This window comes from Podarcis melisellensis (assembly GCF_964234715.1).
Source record: "Podarcis melisellensis genome assembly, chromosome: 2".
NCBI lineage: Eukaryota > Metazoa > Chordata > Lepidosauria > Squamata > Lacertidae > Podarcis > Podarcis melisellensis.
In genome coordinates, this window is record NC_138529.1 from 85,314,450 (window position 1) to 85,324,568 (window position 10,119).

Consider the following 10,119-nt stretch of genomic DNA (forward strand, 5'->3'; position numbering starts at 1 on the left):
GGGAAAGATTGAGGGCACAAGGAGAAGGGGACGACAGAGGACGAGATGGTAGGACAGTGTTCTCGAAACTACAAGCATGAGTTTGACCAAACTGCAGGAGGCAGTGGAAGACAGGAGTGCCTGGCGTGCTCTGGTCCATGGGGTCATGAAGAGTCGGACACAACTAAACGACTAAAGAACAACAACAACAAATGTGACAAAAAGCAAGCACATAGCCTTTTGGCCACTGCAACACCTTGTGGTGGCGAATTCCCATGAATTGATTGTGTATTGCATGAAGAAGTGTTTCCTTTACTTTGTCCTGAAGAAACTCACAGAGAGACTGAATTATTGGCGAAATAAGCCAAGGTCATGTGGATCTACCCTTCAAGTACTTGGCTCAGTGGTGGCCAAACTTGGCCCTCCAGCTGTTTTTTGGATTACAACTCCCATCAGCCCTAGCTATCAGGATCAGTGGTCAGGGATGATGGGAACTGTAGTCTCAAAACAGCCCTTAAAGGTAAAGGGACCCCTGACCATTAGGTCCAGTCGTGACCGACTCTGGGGTTGGGGCGCTCATCTCGCTTTATTGGCCGAGGGAGCCAGAGTACAGCTTCCGGGTCATGTGGCCAGCATGACTAAGCCGCTTCTGGCGAACCAGAGCAGCGCACGGAAATGCTGTTTACCTTCCCGCAGGAGCGGTTCCTATTTATCTACTTGCACTTTGACATGCTTTAGAACTGCTAGGTGGGCAGCAGCTGGGACCGAGCAACGGGAGCTCACCCCGTCGTGGGGATTCAAACCACCGACTTTCTGATCTGCAAGTCCTAGGCTCTGTGGTTTAACCCACAGCACCACCCGCATCCCTAAAACAGCCCTTGGCTGATCATAAATAGGCTGTTTATTATAGTCATGTGGAAATTGGTACTCAAACGTTATTCTGTACACCTGAGAACTTTCCATTTCTAGAATTTGCAGCCTTGTAAGGAATAGCAAAATCTGCTTTCGTCTTGTGCTGAAAAAGAAATTCTGCTACCATCACCCCAGTAGCATCATAGGAGCTGCCTTCTCACATTCAGGTACAGCCCTAACCAAAGAGCTTGTAGAACAGAAACCTATTGATTTCAACTCTGATCAGCCCCTGCCAGAATGGCCAATGGATGATGGGAGTTGTCTGATCCAGCAGGGCTCATTTTATGTCCCAATCCGCTATGCTTTATGCATTTCCACTCACTTAGGCTCATATCATCCAGAAGGGGCGAATTCCTACATCTAATGGCTTATGGAGCATCTCAAAGTTATATGATGTAATAATTCTCTACTTTCCTCCTCAGTCACTAGGACTTCAAAACAAACTCAGTTCAGCCAAATCCTGAGATTCTTGAGTAGATAAAATCCCTTATTTTGGCATCTTGGAAAATCTCTAACAGGGTCATGGGAGCCCTGAATTTGAAAAGGGCCTTAGTGAAAAACAGAGACGTCACACTTTGCTGAAAAGCTTTCAGCTAATAATCACTAAATCTTGTGGATCCGCGTGTGCTTTGACTTTCCATCAAGCTAAAAAATGTAAACTATGCCAGCCGGTACTTTCCTCCCAGGAACAATGTTTAGACTCAATCTGTGAAATGGTTTAATACTGCAAGTTACATAACACAGTTATTCCTTCTGCTAATGGAATCAGTGCTTGCCATGCTGCATCCTCTGACAGAGGCCTGTGCAAAACCATGTGGCAAGGAAACAGCGCCACACTTCACTTGAGAATCAGGACAAGTGGTAAGGGGCAGCTACTTCCAGATTTACGTATAAGCTAAACAAGCTATAGTCAGGGGGGGAAATCTGGATGTACATTTCCAAAATATAAGATAAAAAAGAAATAAAATAAAACCTACATACAGCAACAGTGTTTTGTGTTGTGTAGGCTCCTATTAGGTCCATAAATTACCATATAGCATATATTCAACACAAAAAAGTGACAATTTGTTGTTGACCAAGGGCAGCTGGACATAAAAAGGGCCCTATTACCTTCAGTAGCTTAGGGTCTCATCAAACCTAAATCCGGCCCTGGGGGCAGCTGATTACAGAGCATCTTCGTTTTAGGTGGAAAGTGCTGATTCTCAAAGGTGACTCATCATTTTTCCAATACCCTGAGATGAATTCACTGAGACAAACAGTGGGGGGAATTATTAGCACTGTAGATAACAACCAGACTGCAAGTGCTAATCTGTTCTCTGCTTTACATGCATAAATCTCAATACCAGCTGCTGGGAATCACAAGTGGGGGAAGTGATCTTGCAAAGTTGGCCACTTTGAGAACAGCATAATGGATCATTGACTTGGTCCAAAAGAGCTCTTCTTTTGCCAGTTAACCACTGGAAATGACATTGAAACGCTGGAAAAAGGAATACATCTGTGGCATGCATGGTTCTTGTTGAAGTAAGATTTTGGCAAATGCAGTTACTCAAATTGCTGAACCACTATTCAAAGTTCTGATCTGACAGATCCCTTCAAGAGAGACAGAACTCAGGCTGCATTCTCCACTTCTGTCTCCTGTGTATGGGCTGCTCCTGCTGGGGGGCGGGGGCGGGATGGCTTTGCTAGCCTATGGGATGGATAATCCCAGGTTTCTTTCTCCGCACTAGGCTCCGGATGTGTTTTTGTTAGCCCTCATCTGTAATTACAGTGGGAGAAATATCAAGAAGACGCCAGTTCGCTCCAAGCGAAGCATCACATGGAGATGCCTTGCCTGTTCTGCATAGTGACACAAAGGTAAGGAAACTCTATCTCGATGCTGTCACTAATGCAGCGATGTTTTCCTGGCCGGGAACCAAAATGTCATCTTGGTGTAAACAGCATCAGAGGATTTATTACAGCATTTGTACCATCGTGTGTGTGTTTTTGTGTGTGTGTGTGCCTTTTCACCTGTTATTTAGTTTTAGATTATCTGGAAAGATTCGGATTTAAAACCATATGCCCTGTGATTTTGTCATCTTAAAAATTCTGCGCTTGCTGTTTTCACATATACGACCGTTCTGTTTGCAGAACAGGACCAGAAAGCGTTGCAGCGACATTTCCAAAGCTGGCAATGGAAATTCAGGAACAAGCTGCCCCAGGAAGGTGGGCCAATCTGTAAATAATCTGTCATGTGCCCTAGTCCCCAAAGTCCTGGAGATCTGTTCCTAAGTGTTTGACGCCAGAGGGGGGCTGCGATTACCACTCATCAGGAAAGCAAGGGAAGTGATTTACCTTACTGTTTTCTGCATCTTCTCAATCTATATTTGGTCTTGCTTGACATTACAGTAGCACTCCCTGTCACCCGAATTATCCTGTGCAGAAAACCCCCCCAGTGATTTCTATAGAAGGAAATTGAAGGGCAAAGGAGTGAAATACTGAGCTTTAGGGGCAAGGATTGTGCATTTTGACACTAAATGTTTCGGAAGGAAGTGATTTGGCACCTACCTGCCCTTCCTTTCCCTGTGAAGTTCAGTATGTATTGTAAAGCTCTCTATGGAGCCTTGCAAGGGGAAAGCAACCAGGTGAGGTCCAGGGGGAGTTAAATTTAATTTTCAACAGAAAAGTAGCAAGCAGGGGAAGGGTTAAGTTAGCCTTTCCCAACATGGTTTTGGACTGCAGTTCCCATCTGGTGTAGCCAATGGTCAGGAATTATGGGAGTTGTAGTCCAAAACAGGTGGAAGGCACCAGGTTGGGAAGGCTGAGTTAAACACTCCCCTCACACCAGCTGCTACTGTGCTAAAAAAAAATAATAACCCCCCCCCAGCTGCTTTTCCCTACAAGAAACAGCTGTCAAGGCCATTTGGAATTTGCTGCGTCTGATAAAAATGCAGCCTGGTAATCAATCCTGGGCAATAAATGTCATAAATTTTATTCCACTTGAGGCAACATGTTGGGTTTCATCTGGAAAATGGAACACAACCGAGCAGTGCTTCATGCAAATTTATTTATTTTATTTATTTGTATTTATTAGATTTGTATACCGCCCTTCATCTGTAGATCTCAGGGCGGGTTACAACATAAAAACACAGTATGAAAAACCACAACATACATATTAAAAATATGAAACAAACACAAACCAATAATCCCCAATCCCGTCCTGTACCGGGTTACAAAATATTCAGCTAAAAGCCGAGTTGATGGAACAGGAAGCAAGCACTAATCATCCCAGTTTTGTACCTGACAGAAAACTTGCATCTTAGCAGAACTCTCATATGAGTGTATCTTTGATAAGCTTCTGGTATTTTTGCAATCCTCACCCTGTTCAGGCATTTGAAGGCAAGTAAGAGATTTTGTGAGTGGAGGGAGCGGCGGCGGATGAACACATTAATCTCAGCCCCTCTGCTGCATCTCCTTACACAGGTCTGAGGCCTTCCTGGCTTTGTGCAAAATGAACTTCTGCAGCAGAGAACCCGCCAAGCTTGCGTAGGCTCATTGTGCAATTTAGAACCCTGATTAGGCAGAGTTCTAAGCTTTGCCAAGAGCTTCCGCTGAGGTGGTGAACAGGAGGTCTTCCCAATGTTGCCAAACCATAACTCTCATCAGGGGCGTAGCAAGGTGGGTATGGTGGGTGCAGACCGCCTCAAGTGTCATCTCGGGGGGGGGGTGACATTTGGTGCCAACCCTCCCCTACAAAATGCTCAACAACTCCTAGCAATGTGACAATGGGTAGGTCACAGGCAGTCTTTTCATACTGTGAGTAGGTCGCAGTCTCTTGGGAGTCCAACTAGATTTCAATGTGGGGGGGGGGAGGTGACAAGAAATTTTCCACACCGGGTACCACCTGACCTTGCTACGCCACTGACTCTCATAATCCGTGATCACTTGGCAGGGCTGGCTGGGGCTGCTGGGAGTTTTAGTTCAACAAAATCTGGAGAGCCATGCAGTTTGGCCACCCTGGCCTGCACAGCTTCTACTGCGTTCTGTCTGCTGCAGATGCTTGCAACAGCAGAAGGGCTGCAGATCTGGGCTAAGTGACATAGTGAAGGGGCAAAACCAATGGACCAGTGGCGTAGCGTGGGTTGTCAGCACCCGGGGCAAGGCAAGTAATTTGTGCCCCCTAACCTGTGGATTTGCACCCCCTAACCCTAACCCCCAGATGTTGCGCCCGGTGCAGCCGGCCCCCCCTGCACCCCCCCACACTACGCCACTGCAATGGACTCAGCCTTGCTTCACTCCTCGTGCAATTTCTATCACAGTGTTGTGAGACCTGCAGCCCTGCAGATGTTCCTGGACTACAATTCCCATCAAAGCTGGCCATTTGCCATCCTGGCTATGGCTGATGGGAGTTGCAGTCCAGCAATATCTGGAGAGCAACAGGTTCTCCATTCTTGCTGCATCACATGTATCAATGCCTGAACAGGGCCAGGGTTGTGGATACAGCAGCTACTAATATAAGGGCCCAAGTAAACTGCAATTATGTACACAGCTCTCTTCCCTCATGTGATCTCTACATCACATGTCTTTAAATGCCTGAACAGGACTCCTGTCTTCTCTCACAGGTATTCAAGGCCAACTTCTCAAGCTTGTTTCTTATGTAACCAAATGTTTTTAATATTAATTGCCTCCTCCCTTTTGCATATAGAACACTATGCCTCTCACAAATGCTGGCAATTTGCCATGAGATCAATCTTCACATGGCAACCACCAGATCTCACTGCTGAAATGGGGTGGATCTGCACACGGGGTTTGAGAATGCTATAAATAAGTCAGAAATTAAATCGTTATAACGAACGAAAGAAAAAACCCTATGTAAAACTCATATAGAAAATTTATTTGCTCTCTGGCTCCATCTGGTGTTCCATGTTTATAACACATTCAAAGCGTCATCTTTTTTTACTACTGTAGCTGAGTCCATGGTTGTGGTAAAAACAAAGGGCTTTCCCACATTTCCGTTTGTCCCATGCCTAGGAAGGACGGAGCCTTGCACTTTTCTTTTCGCCCTGCCACTTTCCCATGAAAACCCTGCTCTTTTGCGTTATTTCAGAACAAATGGCTATCCATGGAAAACCTGATTATTGTTTGTCCACTGCTGCACTGCAGATCTTCCCAGCTGAAAGCGGCAGAGTGAATGGAAGTGTGTGGATGGGCCCAAACTCTCCAAAATGTAGCTTTTGAGAGTCTGGCATAAGTTGCTCCTGTCAACAGGAGGAAGGCACGGTGCAGATACACCTCTAACATGGCAGGGCTATTTGACAACTTGATTTTATTTCTTCATCACCATTTATTTAACAGCATTTATTTACTCAAACCTCAACACAGTATAAAAAACAGAACCCAACCTTGTTGTTTGACTTTCCCTTTCCTGATTGCTTCTCCTTGCTTTAAAGCTGGTAAGCAAAATATGCAGAGGAAAACGACACCACTGATTCACCCCTCTCCTTCTCTAAACTTTTGTTAGTCTTGGGGCCTTATGTCCTTCCGTTTATGCCTCTTCTGCTTACTATTCCTATGAGGTGTCTGGCATCCCAGCGGCAACACATAGGTATTACAAAAATGTGCAAAGAGTTAATTTAAGATTCTCAGCTATATGCTAGGAATAGAGTTGGCAAAGCACGCACCACACCTGCACTGAAATATCTGCATGGGTTACCTGTTTGTTTTTCCAAGCTGAATTCAAGGTGCAGGTTTGGATCTTTAAAGACTTATGTGGTCTGGGCCTTATTCGAGAGAGCCCTTCCACCCCAATGAGCTCACTTAAGAGTTTTAAAACCTGCCAACTTCCTGCTGAACACAAATGTTGTTTATTTTTTACTTTTTGTCCCACTTTTGTTGCCCCTCTAGATGGCAAGAATGCAATAACACCAGCAGAACAATGAATGAATGAATGAATGAATGAATGAATGAATGAATGAATAAATTTATTACGGTCATAGACCAGAAAAAACATAAGATGGCAAGAATGCAATAACACCAGCAGAACAATGTGTGGGCGTTCCAGGGTAAATCCATCACAAATGCACTATTATTGCTTCAGTGGAACTCTGCAGAACACAAGCAGCAACAAAGTAAAACAGAATGGTCAGTAGGATGAGGAGAAGGAGGAGGAGGCCTTTTTCTGATATCGCTCAGCAAGCTCTATCTCTTTCTCTTCCCAGGAGCAGAATCCAGGCCAAGCGATACCACTGAATATAGAACCCTTTATCTTTTTTGGCGATCATTTGTAGCCGAGTAACATTGTCTTCCATAAACACAGTTTTAACAATGAGTCCGTAAGTGACTGTGGAGGCCAATTCTGGATCCACACGTCCTTCCACAATGGGGACATAGGTTTCTGGATGGGAGTTGATCATGGTGAGGTTTTGCCCAATGTGCCTTCCTCTTAGCTTGTTTCTCTGTCTCGTCTTGAGTTTGAGCGTCTTCAAAGTCCATGACACCTTTGGTAAAGGCTGTTATCCAGTTGAAGCGCCACTCGCAGGCCAGTGTTTCCCAGTTGTCGGTGTTGATTAAAAAAATATAGTTTTGCCTTGAGAGAGTCTTTAAACCTCTTTTGTTGATCACCAGCATTACGCTTTCCATTTTAAAGTTAGGAATAGAGTCGTTGCTTTGGAAGACGATATTCAGGCATCCGCGCAACATGACCAATCCAATGAAGTTGATGTTGAAGAATCATTGCTTCGACATCTTTGCTTCTTCCAGTACATGGGCATTAGTTTGCCTGTCTTCCCAAGTGATGTGTAAAAGGAATACGGAACCCTTTATCATACCACTGACTGCATGGGTTCAAGACTGTTGCTCCCCACTCACCTTTATTTTCCTCATCTGCTTTCTCCGGTCCTTTCTTGGCAATCCTGGGCTGTCTCAGCCTCCAGGGGATTAAGCTGCACATGTCTGTCCTGGCAGAGAAGAACGGGAACATCATGTTATTTCCATTCACTTCCCTCTAGTGTTCTCTCAGAGCCCTTCCATCCACCGCTCATGGCTTCCACGCAGAGCAGCCTTCTCCCAGGTTGCCATGGTGCAGCGGCTGGCTTCTCATTAATATGGTGGGTAACTTCAGATCCTTGACCCCCTTTGCTTTTCAGGGCTTCTCACGGCGTATTTCACCCCTGATTGTATAGCTCCACATTCCCCAGCAAAAAGATAAAACGCAAATGAAAAGCTGCTGCTGCTTGAACGGGGACATGTGTTTCACAAAGGCACGCTGCAGCAATGGCAGACCTTTAGGGAAGAAATGGGAGATTAAAAGAGCCACAGACTCCGTCGGAGTAGGGAGGATGGCAGATGTTGGATTTTTTCCAGTCTGCTTACGCTGGGACTGTGTGGATCCCTGAAAGCTTAGGCTGCAATCCTAAATGCATTTTCCTGGGTGTAAGTGTCCTTCGAATTCAGTGAGGTTTACTTTTCAGTACAAGCAGGATTGTGCAGAGCAGGATTTCCCAAATTTGGGTCTCCAGCTGTTTTTGGACTACAACTCCCATCATCCCTAGCAAGCAGGACCAGTGGTCAGTGCCTCTGTAAGTTCAAGGAAGTACAGTGGTACCTTGGTTGTCAAACTTATCCCATTCCAGGAGTCCGTTCGACTCCCGAAACCATTCGAAAACCAAGGCTCAGCTTCCGATTGGCTGCAGGAGCTGCGTCGGACGTTTGGCTTCCAAAAAATGTTCGCAAATCAGAACAGTCACTTCCAGGTTTGTGGCATTCAGGAGCTGATTTGTTCAGGAGCCAAGCCATTTGAGAACCAAGGCACCACTGTATAAAATATGTGTGGGACAGGAAAGAGTGTGAGGCTTTGAAATGTTGAAGATGAAGTGCTTAAGAATTGCTTGACATTTTCAGGGGGAGCCCTGGGCCCCAGTGATCTAACTTCTGCTGGTTGGATAACTGCCTGAGGTGATGAGACAATATTCAGTGACCACTCAAACGTTAGAATGATGCAGGGTAAACAGAGTGAAGAGTCACTTGTGAGTTTATTGTCATCTCAGACGAGAGGCCTGCAAATCTCCAGAAGTCATTGGAGAGTTTCGGGGGGGGGGGGGACGATGACAAAACAAACTCCACTCTTTTGGAGAGTACAGCAGAAAATGATTCCCATTTGGCAAGAACTGTTCAAGTATAGCAATCGACTCTAGGTACAGCCTGTTCTCTTGCATTTAGTCATATAACTTTGGCTTCTATGGAGTAGAATGAGACAAAGGCTCAGCTGTTGGGGGAATGTATAGAAGCTGTTTTGAATTTTGAGTGCTGAACGCATCATCTTGACACACTGAAAATCACAATCTCCCCCACCCCCCAAAGCTTATTGCTGTTAGAAAGAGCTTCATCTTTGGGAAGAATGTGGATTTCTGAAAGGAAATCAGGCTTTGTTTCCAAAACCACAAATATTATAAGGAACTTATCTATAGTTCCTGTGTTTGGTTTCAGGGCATGCCAATCGCATTCTCGGTCGCATTCTCTTTATCTGGCTACCCCGCCTCATCCCCAGCATTATCAGAGTTCAAGTGTTTGTAGAGACTAGCCTACTGTACGGGAGGCACTCAGGCACAAGGCATTGCCTCTCATCTTCCCTGTCCCTGGTGGAGAAGCCAATTGGCAATGCTTGGACAAGCACTCTGGCTCCCGCTGAGTTCAGCAAGGCTCTGGGGCGCACGGCAGCGGGAGTGGGGTTGGTGCAGGAGGCAGCAATTCCCGCTTCACCTCACGTGGTGAAACAGGACAGGCCGCCCCTGCAGCAAGCCCACACAGAATAACTGTGTTTCAACAACAACTGTCTCAGAAATAATTTGGGCACAATTAGTCCTTCTTTGAGGCCAAGGATGGACTGGGTGTTGTTTCAATGTACCTCCAAGCCCCTAACATTTTTCATGATTTTATAACCGGCTCATATGAATAAGACTTTACAGCACAATCGTGGCTCAAATTGTGTCATTTGCACACAGTTAATCACCCCCATCTTTCCCTAAACATATGACTCAAAGCAGGCTTCCTGGTGCAGGCAGCACTCTGAAGTCGACAGAATAGTGCAAAGAACGAGGCACAACTCATCTCTCAGACTCATTACATGGGGTGCTGCAAAAAGCAAGACACTCATGGAACACTAATTTTAAATGCACAGGCAGCCCTTTAGAAAGCTGACCTATATCTGGAGAAAGTAATGTGTGTTTGTGCAGAAACAGTCGCATTCACTGTTTT

The 10,119-nt window shown here is 45.5% G+C and overlaps 1 long non-coding RNA gene across 2 annotated transcripts; it reads left to right on the top strand.

Moving 5' to 3' along the window:
- The first annotated feature begins 2,288 nt into the window (after positions 1-2,288).
- On the top strand, positions 2,289-8,557 carry LOC309365391. Of its 2 annotated transcripts, XR_014166095.1 has the most exons (4): positions 2,289-2,412; positions 2,619-2,745; positions 3,019-3,093; positions 6,881-8,557. It is a non-coding gene; the product is annotated as an uncharacterized lncRNA (long non-coding RNA). The 2 variants fall into 2 exon arrangements; XR_014166096.1 differs by lacking the exon at positions 3,019-3,093.
- The last annotated feature ends 1,562 nt before the right edge of the window (positions 8,558-10,119 follow it).